The sequence below is a fragment of the Primulina eburnea genome, chromosome 5 (assembly GCF_022965805.1).
Source record: "Primulina eburnea isolate SZY01 chromosome 5, ASM2296580v1, whole genome shotgun sequence".
Taxonomy (NCBI): Eukaryota; Viridiplantae; Streptophyta; class Magnoliopsida; order Lamiales; family Gesneriaceae; genus Primulina; species Primulina eburnea.
This window is the reverse complement of record NC_133105.1, coordinates 9,660,687-9,682,717: the sequence shown is the minus strand read 5'-3', so window position 1 is coordinate 9,682,717 and position 22,031 is coordinate 9,660,687. Positions and strand designations below refer to the sequence as shown.

Sequence of the window (22,031 nt, the reverse complement as noted above, 5' to 3'; positions counted from 1 at the left end):
ATGCGTGGACCTAATTATACGTTCAAAAAATATATATTTTATATTAAATAATTTATGCTAATGTTATATAGAGTCTAAATAAATTTAATAGATTAAATTTTCATTTTGCTTTAACGATTGAGTTTGGATTTAATTTTTTTTGAATACATTATATTTGAATTCATATTTGAAAATGAATACATCAGCTCGAATTTGAACTCATACACATAACTAGGGATGTTTGATTTTTCCTTTATGTTAACATGTTATTTAATTTTTTTATTCTCAAATACCTATTTATAAATATGCACATAGATTTATATATTATGAGATATATAAATTATTATATCATTTATTATTTATGTGTAAATACATTAAATTATTATATATAATTGTAATATGTATTTTATTATATACATGCGTGACATAAGTATGTATATATTATATATACGCAGGTCATATTGTTATACATATGACATTACATTATTTGACTTATATATATTATATGTATGGATAATATAATTACAATATTAGATTATATACTATATTATACGTATTTATGTAGATCAAATTTTGAAAACTACACTTTAATAATATATATCAAAATAACTATAATTTTAATTTTGTTATAACAACAGATATAAATATATAGTATATATAAGCATATGTGTAAATATAACATATAGTAAAAATAATATTTTACTTTCTAAAATATGTGGATTTTATTTTAAATTGTAATACTCATAATGTTTAATTTAAATTGTTATTTTATTTTTTGGTATTTTTAAATGCAAGCATGGACACTATTTCGGTAATTTTATATATTGGTAATGATGTTATCGTTGGACATGGAACAATCAATTATAATGTTAAAGGGCTGAATTTAATTTATATATCTAGATCTACGACATTATGTGAATTGATTAAAATAGATCATCAAAAGTTAAATATCAATGACACAAAATCTAGGCTGAACCTTTCAACCAAATATTGCTATCTGGACAAGTCACGTTCAGTAGAAGCCCAAGTTGTCCTTAATGATGATACTTTACAATTTATCTTGGGTTCTAGTTCCGATAAGTAGTGTATAGAATTGTATATTGAGTGTAAAATCATCGAAGATAATGCAATAACAAATGTTTTTGAGTTGTACATGTCATGCATTAGAGAAGGACTAAGCATGATATGATTTGATAAGTTAGTACTTCGACGACTGTTTTTCATGAAGATGAGCATCAAACTTATACATCCATGGAGCATTGTGCTTGTGAGAACCGAATTTTTCTCATTGATGTATTTTGCAAGGAGATTTGAGCATAAGATTTTTATTATGATTGTATGGAATAATATTTGCATATTGGGAAATAATAATTGAGAAATCTTTATGGCCAAGACTATAATACCTACACTCAGGCATTGCTAATTTTCGAAAATAGTTAAGAATTTAGAAGATTAGGATATTATACAAGTTAGAAGAATTAAGGCATGGACTTTACAAGCAAATTTCGAATTATACAAGATATTTTGCCTAAATATTGTGGTACCTAGATACTTGATATCATGCAATCTTGAGCCAAAGATTGGAAGCAAATCCTTTCCCCCTCTTACACCATATTTTCGAATCATTCAAGGAGTGGGAATCAAGGATTAAATCCCACAATTTAAGTAGCTAAATTTTCGAAAATAGCAAGGAAATATTAGAGTTAAATTTGTGAGATTTGGCATGATTTTTGGTATAATTTGAGTGCCATATAATTAACTCTTTTCTCCTCCCCTATAAATACCACATCAAGCCTAGCATTCCTTACCCCAAATTTTCGAAAATCCCTTGCTGAAAATCTCGAAATTCAGCAGCTCCCCTAGCCGAAACTCTGCCCGAAAATCGTCCCCAAGTTAACCTAAAAATCGAAGTCGAAACACCGTCCGAGCAAGAAGGAGAAGCGATCCAATTCCCGAAGCCAAGCATCCACGATTTTTAGCAATTAAAAATACTGTAAGTGAGCTGTTTTAAAGAATTAATTTTGATTATGCATTCTTCGTGTGTTTTTGAAAATACGGTCGAGTACATGTTATTTTCTACTCCTTTTCTTGTGTCGAATTGTCATACTGTTTTAAGTACTGTGAGGAGTCAACTGTATATGAGTGGGAATCCCAACCATGACGTACCCTTACGCGGTGGGAGATATAGCTACTATACGGCCTCGTCCTCTTAGAGGAAGTAAAAATTAAGGACTGACGTCAGTAAACCTATAGAAAGTTAGATAAATCACAGTGGCTGGTAAATGTTATGTATGTTTATGAAGTATGTATGCAAGTCATGTGTTTCGAAATTTATACATGTTGTTTTATTGTGCTCGATATGTCCCCCACTTGCTGAGTATTTTCAAATACTCATCCCCCTTACAAACCTTCCCAGGATAAACCCGAGGAAGGAACTCGAGGAAGAAGAATCGGATCAGTTTTGGGGTTGGTGAACAATCAAGGTTTGATATTAAGTTTAAAGTTTATCATGTTATTCAGTTTACGTTTCCGCATTGAACTCTGTCGTTCTTTTGGATTTCGATATTGTAAAGACAATTGTTCTTTCATTTGAGATTATGATTTATAAACTGGTTTCGGTTTACACTATACTACGAGGCTAGTTGTTTTCATTGTGTGCTTGTTAAACGACGCCGGTGTCAATCCCGAGTTTGGGGTGTGACAGTGCTGGGGACTGTGATCAATACGTTATTAGAAATGCGGATAAGATAATATTCGTTTGCCGAACAATATGCATAAATGGAATTCTAATACAGACTTCAATGACTCATTTGACAAAAATACATCACAAGTAACTTATGAAGCTATTAACGATTTGGGTTGTTCATTCCATAAGCTATTACCGAAGAAGCACAACATCAAATGTTTGCTGATTCTGCGTTACAAGAAAATCAAGAGATTGACAGCGAGTCTGACACACCATATGTGATGATTCAGACGATGATGGTAATGAGGACGCATTCGAAAACGTTACTAATAAAGTGCATGACACAACTTCAAACGTAGTTCTACTTGATTTTTCTAATCTGTATGAGGTGACACTAATCTTTAGTGTCACGTATGAAGAACAATGTTCTGATATATTTATTATAATAATCACATATATTTAAGCAATTTTAAAAAGTAATTTTAATACCTAATATCATAATTAATTTATAGGAATATATTTTATAGGTACCAAACATTCCAATAATATTTATTCAATATTCGAGTTTTTTGAATTCGAGCGCGAGTTTGTACATAAAATGTTAAAATTTCATAGTAAAGAGATTAACACTATGAAACTGAACTTTAAGAGTCTCTGTACCGGGAAGGGAGTTGTACTCTGAGGTACAAGCATTCGTTGCACCCTCAACTTCGTCCATTAAAATTTGCCTGTGCCTGCACTCCACGCTACAGAATGCCCTATCCCCTCTGCATCAAACCATCTATTTTATTCACTATAAACCATAAATAAATATTTTATTATAATAATCACATATATTTAAGCAACAAAAAGCTCGTTAAATACGTCATCCATCTTAATTATATACTAGTTACTCTACTATAACCATAAATAAATATTTTATTATAATAATCGCATATATCTAAGCAACAAAAAGCTCGTTAAATACGTCATCCGTCTTAATTATATATTAGTTATTCTACACACGCTATATATGTGTGTACAGTTTTTTTTATCATCATCGAATGATTAAAGTGAAATTTGACAAAAAACAAAAGTGTAATATTAGTAGCATATAAGGGTAAAGTTGGCAGAAAAAGCTGGTGTCCTTCTTAGGTGGTTACAATCTTGTCCTTAACTTTAATAAATAGAATATATATATATATATATACACACACGATTGTTTCGGATATATAGTTAAATTTTTACATGCAGTAACATTTTTGAACTAATATTCAAATATTAATTAAGTTATGGAAAACTTGCAGCCATTTATGAATGAATTAAATAATGATAAAATATAAGTTTGTTTCTAAACTTTGCTTTCCAGATGATTTTAACCCATGTGAAAAAATAAACAGGTCTATACATGCTAGACGAAGGGAATAGTATTTGAGTAGCTTTTTTGTGAGACGGTCCCACAAATTTTTATTGGTAAGACGGGTCAACCTACTGATATTCATAATAAAAAGTAATACTCTTAGCATAAAAAGTAATACTTTTTCATGGATGACCCAAATAACCGATATTCATAATAAAAAGTAATATTTTTTCATGGATGACCAAATAAGAGATTCGTTTCACAAAATACGATCCGTGAGAGCGTATCACGCAAATTTTTGCCGTAGTATTTATTCACTTGTCATAGGAAAATTTATTTTAAAATTTTAACGATAATCTTTATTATATACATATATATATATATATATAATATTATATACATATATATAAACATATACTGAAAATATTTTTAGCAAGTAGAATTGTGGCTTTTTTATATGACATATTCATTTTAAAATACCATATACAAATAACTACATAATTTGATATTTTTTTGATTTTGAAAATATATCTCATATAACTAATTTATATAGACCATATATATATATATATATATATATATATATATATGCAAGAGACAAATTAACACATTATTTATCCAGAATAAATTCATCAAGTTTTTTTAATGAACTGATCATAATCGATATAGGACTCGAAAAGTAAAAAAGTTACACAAAAGAGTTCTTAAAATAAATAAAATTATATTTTATATTAAAATATATATATATTGGTACAGTGCTAAAAATTACTAACACATATGATTCTTGCCAAACATATAATATGCTACTACAATATACGTATTTTGCAAGCATAAGTATAACGATCGAAACACAATGTTTTAAAAATATATTATTTAAAAAAATTGAATTATGTCGTCATCATAATCATCGACTATATTTTTCGATAAATATTCGAGAATCGATCTGCCATATATTCCTCTCTTCATACAAAATCTTGACTGAAAGATATACTTACTTATACATGTAAATGTCCTTTGCAGGCAAGAGCTTCTGTTTGCAGAGAAAACAGTGATCAAGAAACCAACAAGTTGATGAACCCAAGGGTGACCTTATCATGACCATCCCTTTGCTGATTACTTGTGGGCTCTTTTCTGCACTAATATCCTTGTAGGATTCTAATATTACACTTAAGCCCACCATCTAACGTCCCCGGAGAGTTGCGTCCGTGGCGGCGGAGGAGGAAGGCGGTGGTGGTGTGGAGATCGGAGTTGATGGGAAAATGAATAAATAGAAGAAATGAGAGGGAGGTTGGTTGTGGATGGGGGGGCATGTTGGGACCAATTAATAATTTGTAGCATTGGCGAGGATCTTAAACGAGTTGTGCTTGTAGCCTTTAATTTGCATTGGATATTTTTCAATTTTATATATATTTTGAATAGTTTTTTTAATGAAGATATTTAGTTTTGTCATTTTCTCTATAATATTGAAATATGAGTCCTCGTACACCTGATCCCCTAGGAGTTAGGACCTTTGATAGAACACTAGACTGAAGTGAGATTCTACAACCAGTTGAACCACGATCTTGTAACAGTCTAATAATGGAGGATTATTCATGATTATGAGTTTTTCGAGTGTTGTGTTAACTGTTGAATCTTAGAATTCATACAGCCAGAGTTTGCTATTTGCTAAGTTTGTCTTGAGAGTTTGGGTATGTCATTGGATAAGCACTAGACTGAAATGAGATTCTACAAGCAGTTGCAAAATCAAAATCTTCTAGTGTCTAGTTGCATCTAGCTAGTCGAGAACAGAATTTTAGCAGTAACTAGCATTTAGCATAAGTTAGCAGAAGCTAACAATTTCAGCAGCAACTGATATTTCAGAAGCTGGTATTTTCCAACAGATAGAATCTAGCAGCAGAAGAGTTCAGTAGCGTGAGATTCCAGCAGACAGTTACTGATTCAGCTTATGACTTGTAACTGAAGCATTTAACATAGAATAAAGGCTGTCAATGACAGATTATGACCATTAATTGAGAGGCTTACAGTCAGAATTTTGACTATAAATAACACCCTCAAATATCTGAATTGGTGTTACCCAAATCTTGAGTTATCACTTGAAATTCGAGATAAGAGAGTGCATTTTCGAGCAGAAAATTCCAGTAGCGAGAGCAAGCATATTTTCTAGACTTCAACCGAAGCTTCTAGCAAATTACAGTAAGTGTGCTTATGTATAAATATCTTGAAACCAGTTTGATTATTTCTGTTTTGAAGCAAAGTATATGTATTTTTTATTTTTGATATCTGATTTTTGAAGCACTGAAACCTAGTGAACTAATGGTAGGAATATATATTCTGAACATTACTGAATTCTGATTACTGGCCTCACACCTCAGAGGAGGGAACATCTAGGGCACTGTATCAGTTTAGCTATGAAATTCACAAACGTGCTCAATGCTTACTTGCTAAATTTTTTATTTCTGTTATGAATACTGATTTCTGTTCTGAAAATAAGAGTTTATGTATATTATTTGTATTACTGTTTCTGTTGAAAATGATTTTGAAAACTGAAAATTATTCCCGCCCCCGCTTATTGAGTGACAACCATATCACTCATCCACCAAACCCATCTCAGATAAGAACGAGGAAGAAATGTTAGAAGAAGAAGAGCATATTCAGTTCTGAGGCTGGTGAAGAAGATTGTTAATTCTCAGTTCTAGTTTATGTTTTCCGCTGCATCTGTTAAGATGTTATTCTGTTTGGTTTTACATTTCAGCTGTAAAACATTATTATTTGAGTTTGTATTAATCATTGAAATATTCAGTATTTATAAATAAAAGACCGGTTTCTGAATTTTGTAATTCTGAGGCTTGTTGTTTTCAAATATAAATTTGAGAGCAACGCCGGTGTCGACCAATATTCAGTATTTATGAAAGACTGGTTTCTGAATTTTGTACTTTTGAGGCTTGTTGTTTTCGAATGTAAATTTGAGGACAACACCGATGTCGACCAACCCCGTCCCTGGGGTGTGACATTTAGTAGCTAACGACTATTAAGATCAACTCATGTTTTTTCGAGAATTCATCCATCTGTAAACACTATTTTCAAACCTAATAACTATAAAATTTATCTCTCACTTTTATGCCCAAACAACTATTCAATTTTTTTGGTCAAATGGGTAATTGTATTGGAGTTCTTTGAATTCCTTTGGATAGAAGAATTTGAATTAGATAAATTATTTGACGAGAGAATTTGAAATGACTCTATGTGACGATGAATTTGAAATCTACCACAATGAGCCATGAAAGAATTATTTAATTTTAGATTTGAAATATATTGCTCAGTAGATTTATCCCAACAAATCAATGAATTTATAATTATGGATTTGAAATCAATATCTTCAAATCGAGCAATCCAAATGCAACTTGAGGGATTTTTTTTTCAATAGTTGTGAGAAAATTATAATTATAATTTTAAGCTTCGTCAATAATATCTTTTATTTCCTTTGTGGCTTGAAACTGACTCTCTAGCTTGTCTTCATTTGGTCATTTTTATCAGGACAGTTCCACCATTTTCGGTCCTTCGATCACAGTTTCTTACGCTTGTATATCGAGAAGGAAAACGCAGTGACAGATTCATCTTCTAATGCAGATTTTGAGTTGAGGTTAGATTTTCTGTTATTCATATTCATAGTCTCTGTAGGTTATATTGCTCCAATTATGTTCCAATTATAGAGTTTTATAACCTGTGTTTGTTGGATTTTTTTTTCCTTTAAAAAATTATTTTTGCATTTATTATCTTTCGAGCCTTTAATCTAATTAATCTAATCAAAATTCTTTATCAGTTTTAATATGATACACACCCATTAAACACCCATGTGTGAGATCATTGAGATGACGTCCAACCACACACACACACACACACATGATTCGGTCTCTTATGGGATGGTCTCACGAATCTTTATCTGTGAGACGGGTTAACCCTACCGATATTCACAATAAAAAAATAATACTCTTAGCATAAAAAATAATACATACATTTTTCATTAATGACCCAAATAAGAGATATGTCTCACAAAATACGACCCGTGAGACAGTTTCACACAAGTTTTTGTGTGTATATATATATATATATAAAAAAAAACTTGATTTGAAAGATCAATATTGTTCTTTTTTTTCAATGCAATAAACATTTTCTATCTTCTTTTCCAAGTGGGTGACATTGTGATGTGGTTTTGGGCTTTGTGGGATGCCTCACTTTCTACCTTTCTTTACATGTTTTTATATCTTTTATTTATAAAACCTAGATGGGAGACTAAATAATATTTCTATATTATTTAGGTTTCTCTCAACTTTTTTCCCCCAATTAGTAGTAATGAAATCATTACAAGTGGGGTGTGACATATGTTAGTGGCAAGTAATGGATTGAAAATAGAGTGTAACACACAATCTTATCACAATATTAAAATTATTAAGTTTTATTCATAATTTTTTTTATCAGTTTAAAATTTCGATTTTTAAGTATGTACGTAGTTCCTACATAACTATTTTGTTCTGATAAAACAATGTAATTATACAAAATGATGACTTTCAATAGCACAAATGAGTTGGATCTAATGAAAGATTGGAGGAATTGTATTATAATAGTATTTAGTCAAAATACTCAAGTATTGGGTCTTACTTGAGAACAAATTTATATGATGATGAATCGATGATTTGATGCGTTTACGAGTTATTGGGGCAATATGTTTGGGGATAAGGATAGAAAGTACAATGGTCCCTCCTAATTTTTGACATATATATCGCTGGATAAAATCATGCTTTTTTATTTATTTATTACAACATTTGAATGAGGTAAGGATTGTCACGTCCCGTGTCCGAAGCGTCAGTGACATCCGACATTATTTAACAATTATTTGAAAATAATTAAGTCTCGTATAAAAATACCAAATAACCAGTCTTTTTCATAACTAAAACATTGTCTTACATTGACAATAGAATAAAAATACATCAGAGTTGCGGAAACGAAACTAAACAAAATGAAAATAAAATCTTGATTTTTGAATCTTGCTCATCGACTACCATCCCCAGAAAGCTTCTTGTTCCTCCGCATTCAGTTGCTCTTCATTTTTATCTGAAATTTGTAAGAAGTGAGTGTTTTGAGAAACACTCAGCAAGTGGGGGGTCGATCGATTTCCAATGATATATATAGAACTTAATCTTTAAAGCATTTCTTTAACAAACTTTCAAATCTTATTATTTTTAACTTATCATAATAGAAACGAATCAAATATGAGATAGAAGTTATCAGACGATTTAGAGCAGTTCAAAAGCAAACCAGAACAATTCAGAATAAACACAACAATGTTACTCATCTCATTTCTATGGTTAAATTGTCTCAACTATGTTAGTCCTCTAAGGGTGAGGTCAAAACACGGTTTTATACCCACCGATGGGGACCAAACAGAACATGGATTTATACCCACCAATGGGGGCCAAACAGAATTACAATTCTCGTCCCATTTCAAATCGAGTTGTAACAGTGCATCACGGATTCAGATTTATCGAACCGAACTTTGAACGAATACAGCAGAATCAAAGAATATCGAATACCAGAAAGAAACCTAATATTCATCGATCGAAATTTTAAAGATAAGAATATGCTGACTTTCGAAAATAAGAACATACATAACGTACGTCACGATATTTTATTCAAGCTTTAAAATACAACGAATTATATAACAAAAACCCACTTACCGAAATGCATAGGTATGCTTCGAAATTTGCAGATTTTGAACGAAGTTTCTTCCGAAGTTTTGACAGTACTTCGGCTTGTTGCTCGAGCAATTTATGCCGTCAATCCAACATCACCTCGACGTATTTGCTTGAGTACTCGAACTGCACGAAGTTGGTTCTTCTTTCTCCCTTGCCTTGGCCGAATTTTTGTTGCTTTATGGAGGGGAGAAAACCGAAACTTGGGAGGCTTTTTGGTGTGTTTTTCCTTCAACTTTGGAGTGCTATTTATAGAGGAAAACTTTGTCCCTTCACCTCCTCCATGACTTTGTCCCTTCCATGACTTTGTCCCTTTATCTCTCCCAAGAAATGAAATGAATGTAGTCAAGGCTATCTCAAGCACCAAAGGTCACGTAGACTTTTTAAAGAGTCATTTCTTCCATAATTAATTTGTCCTATCCCTTAGCTCATCCTTTAACTCCCTATTTCTTACATGATTTATTTCGGAAATTCCGGGTTCTCATATGGATGATGGAGTTTTTCGGGAAAATATGTAATTTTGTAATGTGGTATGTTTTGAATTTTAGTGTCGATATTTGATTTCATTCAATAACTTGATTTTTTTTTTGTTTTGGTCTTTTTTTCGTCCAAAACTAATAAATATTGTTTATTTGACATCAATGTTCTTATACATGACTCATGTGGAGAGAACAAAGCCTATAGTATACAATTAAAATATATCTAAACAAAAATAAAGAGAAACAACTTGTTTTTTTTTTTTTTTTTTTCCTAATATCGAAATATTGAGTGTCATTTTGACTTATTCTTCCTTTAGTTTTTGTTTAGATTTATTTTAGTAAGTGTAATATAAGTTTAGTCTCGCTACAAGAGTTATGTCAAAGATCATTAGTATCAAATAAATAATATTAGATGATTTATTAGCTTATGATGAAGAAAGACTAAAAAAAATCCAAAGTTATTGTAACAAAACAAAATATTAACAAGTTACAATATTAAAACCCAAAACATGTCAAATCACATAACTAAAATTGAAATATTTCGGAGTTTTTCACTTTTATGCGGGACTTCAAATATGAGAGGTTTATGTGTCATTTTCATCCGAATACTAGTGACATTAAAATCGGGAGTTTAAAATATATGTTTTTTTTTTGATAAGAGCCTGTAATTTATTCAGATAAAGAGAGAGAAAAGTTTACGAGTTTACAAGCTTTGTCAACCAAATCGGGAACTCTCCATTCACCCAACTAAATGGTGTAGGAGAGGAAGAAGAAAAAGAAGCTATGGCATTAGCAATTACATTAGCTGATCTTTTGACATGGACTAGATTTTCCACTGTTACGTTTTTCATCAATTCTTTGATGTCTGAAATCCATATTCCTTCGTAGTCGAGGTATTCCTCCTCTCCCAAGACTGCTTGCTTTGCGAGAAGTGAATCTGTTTCTATGTTAGTCGAAGTGAAATTCTGCTCCTTGAGTTGTAGGATTCCATATTTGATAGCTAGAAGCTCGCCCCCAAGTACTGACGGTGGTCGGTTGGTCTGTCGACCGAAAGCTAGGATGGCTTCTCCGTTAGAGCCTCTAATAATGCCCCCAATGCCGAATGATTGAGTGTTAAGATTGAAGGTTGCATCGACATTCAATTTCCAGTGGTTTTCCATAAGCGGCATCCAATGGAGAGAAGGGTTCTGGGGCTTTATATGTGTTGACACGTGTAGCGATCATATAAATTAACTTATTATATTAAACTAAAAATATTTTAATATCTAACATCATATAAATTTCAAATATATTCAATAGTGATATTATTTAAAAATACACACTTCTATTGAGTTTGTTTCACCCTACCCGTGCAGGCAGTGCCTGCACGGGTAATGAAGGGCCCGGATCACTCCACATGAGTGATCCGGTGGAGTGATCCGGGCCCACATCCATGTTAAAAATAAATAAAAAAATTGACTCGAAAAAATCCGAGCCGTTAGATCGACCTCTGCGGGCAGTGCCCGCAGGGATAGGGTCGAATTAACCCTTCTATTGACCCAAAAAGTAGGACCGGATCACTACAGTGCATGATGATGTGCATACATGGCATTTTTTTTATTTTTTTTATTCTTCTCTTTTTTTCACACTTTTCCTTCTCTTTTTCTCTTTTGTTTTCCTCAATTTTCTTCTATTTTTTTCTATCTTCCACAAACATTATTCACATAGTTTTATATGAAATAATATAAAAATTTTAATTTTTTTATGTTAAATTAATAATTTTGCAATTAAAAATTACTATATTAAATTTTTACATGTGAAAAACCGTATAATTTTTTCGAATTTGATGAGTATTATTAATTTTCATTTTCATGAACAATATTTTTAAAAATATAAAACTATTAACATGTTAATGCTTAAATTAAAATTTAGAACATTTCCATCATGCAATATCAAAAACTAAAATTTCACACCACATTTGCATCAAAAATAAAAAATTCATACGTTTTGAGACTTCATTTCAACTAACAATGTTAATCGGTTATTCTTTATATAACGGCCCGAAAATCCTTACTTGAAAATTTACGGGAAATTTAAAATTTTTCTTTTAAAATAAATGGAGTGCTTCATTCATACCAATATCTAAAAAAAATGTTTACGTTCAAAAATAGCAGCGGAAGAAATGAATACTTGCCAAAAGAACCAGTTAAAGTATTCCAACGACTGATAAAATATTTGAGCAATAAAAATAAAATGGCAAGTGCTGAAACTGAGGTCCTCGGGTTCCACTACTGCCGACCCAAGCTAGCTCACTGGTCCCCGCCCTCGGTCCTGACACCATCAGTACCTACAACAATCAAGTCTAGTGAGTCTAAAGACTCAGCATGCATATATCGTAAATAACGAGTAAATAGTATAGTAAAATTTGCATGTCATGAGGCATAATCGTGAAAATAATTTATCATGAGCAATTATAATACGTGCATAACTGAACTGAAAATCATAGTAAAATGTGTGCTCCTTGGAGCCCTGTACTGAAATAGCTTGCAATAAATTTTCTGGTGAGATTATGGTCTATGCAAGTGGTCCGTGAACTGAAGTGAACTGAGCTGACCGATACTGAGGACCGGACCGATACTGGGGATCGGATTTACGTCTGATCAGACTACTGCCACAGTACTGGTTGAAACAACTGAACTGACCGGTAACTGGTGACCGGGCCGATACTGGGGACCGGACTTAAGCATGATAGTAAAGTGACCACAAGCAATATCGCATAAATCTCAAAATTTGTATTTGCACGTAATATAATTAAATAACATAATTAAATATGAACAATTTCGATCTTCTTGCATTAAAATCATGTACTTGCGATATTTAAAAATACCTATATGACTTGATTGAAGAGTGAAAGAAGATATAAACATGCCTTGGTTTGTTTTGACAGAAAACAAACAAAATAACGACGCGGCGCGGCGGAGACGGAGTGCTCTTCACTTTCTCACTTTATTCCTTTAAATTAAGCATGCACCATAATTATTATAATAGCGTAAAAATCGTAAACGTGATGCATGAACATTTAAAAATATCATGATTTGTGCTCAGGACGCTGCTAGGACTAAAATCTCACCCCGGGTGCAAATTGACCATTTTGCCTTTGGGAACCCAAAAATTATCGTTTCAACCCTGGACCTCTAAAATTAACCCGAAGCTTACCAAACTCCTTAATATGTCCCAAAACATTTTTAAAAATATTCATAGACGTAAATTCGAGCCAAATTCACAACTTAACCAATTTATTTTAAAACTTAGACCGGTTCCTGATTTTAGCCCGAATCGACCCGAAACACACTCAGTTTTTCTCCAACTTGCACCATAATTTAAACCACTCATCCTAAGCCATTTGCTACCTAATTTAAGTCCTCAAATTATCGGCCAACACATACCCCACTACATCAACTCTCGGCCACCCCCAATAATTTCAAAACCAAACACATGTCCTACACCACTACAACTCCTCTCCAACATCTCGGTCCACTCCTCCAATACCACTTGTCCTATATTTAATTCCCATTCTTAAAGCCATAAGGAAACACTTAAACTAGGGGAAACGAAGCTGCTGTGCGAATCATGCACAAGGAAGAAGAGAACCGAACAAGCTATCGCACCTCTCCTCTATCGAGCTACATCTCCAAGATCCGATCTTGTCCCCCGTCCAAGCGCCTAAGGTACACTCTTAGCATCCTACCAGACATAACAAAGGCTGAGACATGGCTAGGTTCGAGCCCATGCACTGCCGCAACCCTTGTTCGACAGCCTTCGGCCTATGCATCGAACACGAGTCTCACCCGATTAAACCATTACTCCAGCTTATTGTCCCTTAATATTTGACGTGCCTCAGCCCCTAAATAACAGCAGCCTACAGCCCCTTGCACAACCTCAAGAAAAACGTGAGTACAAATGAGAAGGTAGCATGAACGTGTGAAAAACCGAACCCATCTGTCAAGAAAAGGACTGGATCGAAACTCTTTTGCATGCGCCAGCACATTCAGCAGTATATAAACGTGTGTGATGAGAAAAAATGAATACCTCGCGTGCCTGTGAATAAATCTTGGACAAATGATTGAGAGCCAACAACCGAAGGGGAAAAAAATTCTATGCTTGGAGGAGAAAATGGTTTCACCGACACCTAGCAGCAGCCATTCACGAGGATGGATTGTGAGTGGAGGAGGTGTCGGCTAGATGCTTTAGGTTTAGGTTAAAAAATGATTTAGGTGCTTAATTATATAATAAATTAGTAGTTAATGGGCCCTAAATTTGATTAATCAAAAGCTTAAAAGAGTTTTAGCCCGACGAGCTTAAAAATAGACCCATTAAATTCAAACACACTTTCGAAAAATATTTCGAGTTGGAAAGATTTTGAAAATAATAGCCGAACCATTAAAAAGTCCCCCGACTCGATAAAATTAGCGTACCGTTAAAAATAAAATCTCACGGGTAAAAATACCCTAATAAAATCCTATTTTAGAAAAATACACTTAAATGCTCTAAATTAATTTATAAAAATTAATCGTGTAATTAAAATAATTTTCTGAAAATTCCCCGGTCTCCGATCCTCGTTCGAACGTGAAATGCAACTTAAAAATCTTAATGCACGAACTTTTAAAATTTCATGAAACAAATCATATCATGCATGAATTATGCCTAGAATGCATAAAAATAATTAAACATAAATTAATGAAATAAACATGCTAAATTACCACTTCTTAAATAAATCTTTATTAGCTTATCTCAATACTCCATCTCCAGTCCGGCCTCACTTATTTAATTGAAAAGGTAACAATTAAACTACTGCGTAAAATAAATAAATTTAAAGAAAAGAATTTAAATACTCATACAATAAAATTCATTTTAATTTTAAACACTAGAATTATGCATGGCTTATACGGAGTCCAATTTACGGGTTCTACAATCCTTCCCCCCTTAAAAGAAATTTCGTCCTCGAAATTCGCTTATCCTTGATAAACAAAAAGTTTAGGCCCAGTTTGGTAGGTGGGATTATGGGTGGATTGTTAGATAGTCTTTTGTTTGGTCCAATTAATAAATTTGAGATTGACTAATTGTTGGACAATTTTTACTGTTGGACTTGGCAAATGTATCCATGCTTTCAGGCTGGATTAGTTTTATCCGAGTGGACTGAAATTAGCGACGGTTTCTGAAAATAGATCGGCGACGGTTTCTGAAAAAAGATCGGCGACGGTTTCTAAGCGGCGACGGTTTCTCAAGATCGGCGACGGTTTCGTGCACTAATAAACCGTCGCTAAATGTCAAATTAGAGACGGTTTCACAAGATCGGCGGAGAAACCGTCGCTATTAGCGACGGGTTTTAAGAAGCCGTCGCTAATATTCCGGGGGCAAAGGGGAAGGGCAATTTCGTATCTTCATCAAAAAATTCAAAATTATCCTTCACTTAAAAATCGTACCAAACTTAATATTATTTTACACCATATATTACAATCCTACCACAATCATTTTCTTTATCATTTACGTACTAATCATTAGTTTATCCTATCCTTCAACCAAACGGACCCTTAGACTCTTGATTCTAGAATCCTAATAACCCACATTTCCGATGCGCTACTCTGATAAGATAAGTATTAAGCTGTCCTTACGTCTCCTCAATCCTAAATAAATTTTTCTATCGAAATCCTCGTTTGTGACTCGCAACTTAAAACAACTTATGATGACTTAGTTCTATTCAACTATAGCCCCGAATTATGACTTATCCCACAGTTTCTCATACTAGAGATGGATGTCTAAACTTATCGCACCTTACTTTTCTTATATTATACTCGTAACATTCATCGAACTATTACATTAGCATTGATGCTGTTCAACTTATGAAACCTTAGCACCAAAAGTTATGATCGACTTCTATCCTCGGTAAAACAATTAAATGTTAAACCTTATCTCAACCTCATAATAAGATTAGCCCAAGATCCTTGAATCGTATCTTTATTTTATGGCACCAAACTTACATAACTTAATTATTTACAAGTACGTCACAAATATTAAATTGTCGCAAATCTTAAATTTTGAGTAGTGATAATTCATAAAACCCATTTATACAATATCAAACTTCTACCTATATTTTAAAGCCCTTCAAGTCCCAATGACATGCTTAAATTATTTTCTTCCCGATTACAATATAGTTGAGGTCTAAGGTCCTTGGACTTTCTTCATTGAAACGAATGTCGCATTATTACGTATCCTCAATGCTTACTTAATTCTATCATATAAACTTAATAAGTTAGCCCATGGTAGCATTAGACTAACTTTAATAAATCAATTTCACTTATAAACCATAGAACTCTAGAATCCCCATATCAAGCTTTTAGATTACTTACTTGGTAAAAATCTTAATATTCATCAATTGATAACTTATATTGAACACAACTAATTCCCTTTTGTTTTTATTTCACCCAAAATTTCCGTATGAGCAAATATCTAATAAATTTGAAATTCAAACTTACCTAATCCAAATAGCTTTGAATAAAATAACCCCAATACACATATCCATTTAGTCCCAAGTTTCTTAATGAGTTCCAAAATTTCTCAAGACAGGGTGTCTACCTCACCTCTTACGTGCGTCTCCCAATTAAACTAACCATCATCGTACCCAACTTTCCTAAAAATTTTAAATTCTCACAAAGTATAATCTTAACTGTTAAGATCATGACTAAAACTTGTGACACATCAAACTTATGTTCCCAAAAATTTACTAACTCAATGTTTATCCTTATAACTTAACTAACCGATCAAATTTAACTTAAATCGTCATCACTTTAAATTCTTAATTTGCCACAACATTATTTCACTAACGCTTAAATTTTCACGCCTAAGATTGATTCCTCCTACAATATCTTTGGTTACCATTCATTATAACATTATAACCCAAATATATAAATATTCTATATTTCCTTCGAGCCTAAATAACCGAAAATTCATGCCATTTGAACCGTTAAATTCTCATTTACTACTAAATAGGTCCTCAAATTTCTTAAAATTGTAAAATTAATTCTTACTTTCCTCGAATATCGTCCAATTTTTCCCTAAATCTCGAAATTCCACAATTATCCATTAGTCCTCAGTATTTCCAATTTCATTTTATTGAGATTTCCCGCATCATAAGGTTCATCAGTCTTAAGTTTATTAAGCCCAAAATTAATTCCCATAACACGTCTTACATTTCTATAAATACTTAAAATCCCAAGTGTTCCTCAAAAGTTCGCAATTACGTCCTTAAAATTTTTGAAACTTGCAATCTAGCCCTTACAGTTCTCCAAATTTACATTTTGGCCCTACAACTCTTCGAAATTTGCATCATTGTCCCCATAAAATTTTCCATCTTTACCTCATTAAAATTTTAAATTCTCGAACTCAAAATTAAATCCTAAAATTTGGTAAATTCGAAAATAGTCCCTTAGAATTTTATTTTTGAACCTAGGTCCTCAAATAATTGGTTATTACAATTGTGTCCTTAAAATTCTCAATTCCTGCAATTCCATCCCTAATTCCAACTATGTAGAGCATGCATCCTAAATAAATTCCCATAATTAATCTTACATTTCCATAGATACTTAAAATCCTCAAATTGTACATTTATAATCCTAAATATTGTCGTAGTCTTCGAATCGCTATTGCTTATATGAAATCCTCAAAAATTTACTCGACTAGCAACCAAGAACTATCAATAATTTCTTAGAAATTCTACAAGTCTCAAAAGCATTCATAATTTTCCAGATTAACTTATAACCCATAAGGAGAACATCAAAACTACTGACCTAAAAATTAATATAGTCAAATCATTTACGACCTCTCATAATGCCCAATAGCAAAATTCTTATTTATGTCCGGTGGGGGTGGAGGTGCATTTCCCTCCTACCTCTGATGCTCACCGTCCTCATGACAGCGCTCATCATCCCTCGCGCGCTAAACACGGCGTCTAGGAGGCGTATTGTTCCATACATAACCCATACGTGACCAACATGCATAATTCCATAATTTATTTAAATTTAAATACTGAACAATAAAATAAATCTGGACATAAAATATTTCATGAAAACATGCTGTTAAATAATTTATGCTTTAAATAAAATGCGTAAATGTAAAACTTACAGACCGAAGGCGTGACTTCATGAACTTCTCGAGGTCAGTAGTAGTGCAACCCTATACAGAATCATTGCTCTGATACCAACTATAACGGCCCGAAAATCCTTACTTGAAAATTTACGGGAAATTTAAAATTTTTCTTTTAAAATAAATGGAGTGCTTCATTCATACCAATATCTAAAAAAAATGTTTACGTTCAAAAATAGCAGCGGAAGAAATGAATACTTGCCAAAAGAACCAGTTAAAGTATTCCAACGACTGATAAAATATTTGAGCAATAAAAATAAAATGGCAAGTGCTGAAACTGAGGTCCTCGGGTTCCACTACTGCCGACCCAAGCTAGCTCACTGGTCCCCGCCCTCGGTCCTGACACCATCAGTACCTACAACAATCAAGTCTAGTGAGTCTAAAGACTCAGCATGCATATATCGTAAATAACGAGTAAATAGTATAGTAAAATTTGCATGTCATGAGGCATAATCGTGAAAATAATTTATCATGAGCAATTATAATACGTGCATAACTGAACTGAAAATTATAGTAAAATGTTTGCTCCTTGGAGCCCTGTACTGAAATAGCTTGCAATAAATTTTCTGGTGAAATTATGGTCTATACAAGTGGTCCCTAAACTGAAGTGAACTGAGCTGACCGATACTGAGGACCGGACCGATACTGGGGATCGGATTTACGTCTGATCAGACTACTGCCACAGTACTGGGTGAAACAACTGAACTGACCGGTAACTGGTGACCGGGCCGATACTGGGGACCGGACTTAAGCATGATAGTAAAGTGACCACAAGCAATATCGCATAAATCTCAAAATTTGTATTTGCACGTAATATAATTAAATAACATAATTAAATATGAACAATTTCGATCTTCTTGCATTAAAATCATGTACTTGCGATATTTAAAAATACCTATATGACTTGATTGAAGAGTGAAAGAAGATATAAACATGCCTTGGTTTGTTTTGACAGAAAACAAACAAAATAACGACGCGGCGCGGCGGAGACGGAGTGCTCTTCACTTTCTCACTTTATTCCTTTAAATTAAGCATGCACCATAATTATTATAATAGCGTAAAAATCGTAAACGTGATGCATGAACATTTAAAAATATCATGATTTGTGCTCAGGACGCTGCTAGGACTAAAATCTCACCCCGGGTGCAAATTGACCATTTTGCCTTTGGGAACCCAAAAGTTATCGTTTCAACCCTGGACCTCTAAAATTAACCCGAAGCTTACCAAACTCCTTAATATGTCCCAAAACATTTTTAAAAATATTCATAGACGTAAATTCGAGCCAAATTCACAACTTAACCAATTTATTTTAAAACTTAGACCGGTTCCTGATTTTAGCCCGAATCGACCCGAAACACACTCAGTTTTTCTCCAACTTGCACCATAATTTAAACCACTCATCCTAAGCCATTTGCTACCTAATTTAAGTCCTCAAATTATCGGCCAACACATACCCCACTACATCAACTCTCGGCCACCCCCAATAATTTCAAAACCAAACACATGTCCTACACCACTACAACTCCTCTCCAACATCTCGGTCCACTCCTCCAATACCACTTGTCCTATATTTAATTCCCATTCTTAAAGCCATAAGGAAACACTTAAACTAGGGGAAACGAAGCTGCTGTGCGAATCATGCACAAGGAAGAAGAGAACCGAACAAGCTATCGCACCTCTCCTCTATCGAGCTACATCTCCAAGATCCGATCTTGTCCCCCGTCCAAGCGCCTAAGGTACACTCTTAGCATCCTACCAGACATAACAAAGGCTGAGACATGGCTAGGTTCGAGCCCATGCACTGCCGCAACCCTTGTTCGACAGCCTTCGGCCTATGCATCGAACACGAGTCTCACCCGATTAAACCATTACTCCAGCTTATTTTCCCTTAATATTTGACGTGCCTCAGCCCCTAAATAACAGCAGCCTACAGCCCCTTGCACAACCTCAAGAAAAACGTGAGTACAAATGAGAAGGTAGCATGAACGTGTGAAAAACCGAACCCATCTGTCAAGAAAAGGACTGGATCGAAACTCTTTTGCATGCGCCAGCACATTCAGCAGTATATAAACGTGTGTGATGAGAAAAAATGAATACCTCGCGTGCCTGTGAATAAATCTTGGACAAATGATTGAGAGCCAACAACCGAAGGGGAAAAAAATTCTATGCTTGGAGGAGAAAATGGTTTCACCGACACCTAGCAGCAGCCATTCACGAGGATGGATTGTGAGTGGAGGAGGTGTCGGCTAGATGCTTTAGGTTTAGGTTAAAAAATGATTTAGGTGCGTAATTATATAATAAATTAGTAGTTAATGGGCCCTAAATTTGATTAATCAAAAGCTTAAAAGAGTTTTAGCCCGACGAGCTTAAAAATAGACCCATTAAATTCAAACACACTTTCGAAAAATATTTCGAGTTGGAAAGATTTTGAAAATAATAGCCGAACCATTAAAAAGTCCCCCGACTCGATAAAATTAGCGTACCGTTAAAAATAAAATCTCACGGGTAAAAATACCCTAATAAAATCCTATTTTAGAAAAATACACTTAAAATGCTCTAAATTAATTTATAAAAATTAATCGTGTAATTAAAATAATTTTCTGAAAATTCCCCGGTCTCCGATCCTCGTTCGAACGTGAAATGCAACTTAAAAATCTTAATGCACGAACTTTTAAAATTTCATGAAACAAATCATATCATGCATGAATTATGCCTAGAATGCATAAAAATAATTAAACATAAATTAATGAAATAAACATGCTAAATTACCACTTCTTAAATAAATCTTTATTAGCTTATCTCAATACTCCATCTCCAGTCCGGCCTCACTTATTTAATTGAAAAAGTAACAATTAAACTACTGCGTAAAATAAATAAATTTAAAGAAAAGAATTTAAATACTCATACAATAAAATTCATTTTAATTTTAAACACTAGAATTATGCATGGCTTATACGGAGTCCAATTTACGGGTTCTACACTTTAAATAAAAAAACTACTCAAGAGCATTATTGAATATATCTCCATTGAAATTCATGGCTTCAAGAGAATAGTGAAGATGGTCAAATTGTGCCTACATTATAAAAATAAATATTATAAAATCAATTTTACCATATAAAAATTAATATTTTTTTGGCTTAAGATTTTACCCACTAAAAAATTTCTAGATATCATTAAAGTTCATACCATCAATTTCAGTGAAATTGAATTGACTTCCAGTTGTTTGAAGACATGCATGAGGTACCTAAGGTGCTGAACAAGATACGGGTAATTAATCGTGTGTTCCGATGTCCTACAATGATTGTAAAAATAATAAATCTAGATAATTTTTATTTCAAAAAAATATTAACAGTAGTTAATTCACCTCGACTCTCAAATTTGTTTTTCTTCGTTTTGCTTGAAGTCCTACCCAACTCTTCAACCTTCTTGACTTTTTCACACCATTTTTTTCTTGAATCTTTTTGCTTGTATCATAGAAGGTCCTATTGATGATGTCCTGACACCAACATTGTTGTCTTGGCTCACTTCAGTCACACACATTTCCATGACTTGCTTGGTTATAGATCACATACCGAATTATGCACCAAAGAGAAAGTTGATGGGTGGACGGAGGCTTCGGTTGC

General features: G+C 33.2%; 2 long non-coding RNA genes across 2 annotated transcripts; both read right to left on the bottom strand.

Annotated features, from left to right (window-relative positions):
• Window positions 1-12,322: 12,322 nt before the first annotated feature.
• Window positions 12,323-14,503, bottom strand: LOC140831742 (uncharacterized). The gene is made up of 3 exons (XR_012117922.1): window positions 14,299-14,503; window positions 13,139-13,221; window positions 12,323-12,556 (listed from the first exon to the last, which is right to left on the bottom strand). It is a non-coding gene; the product is annotated as an uncharacterized lncRNA (long non-coding RNA).
• A 1,994-nt stretch (window positions 14,504-16,497) lies between these two features.
• Window positions 16,498-20,657, bottom strand: LOC140831741 (uncharacterized). The gene is made up of 3 exons (XR_012117921.1): window positions 20,506-20,657; window positions 19,346-19,428; window positions 16,498-18,763 (listed from the first exon to the last, which is right to left on the bottom strand). It is a non-coding gene; the product is annotated as an uncharacterized lncRNA (long non-coding RNA).
• Between the last annotated feature and the right edge of the window lie 1,374 nt (window positions 20,658-22,031).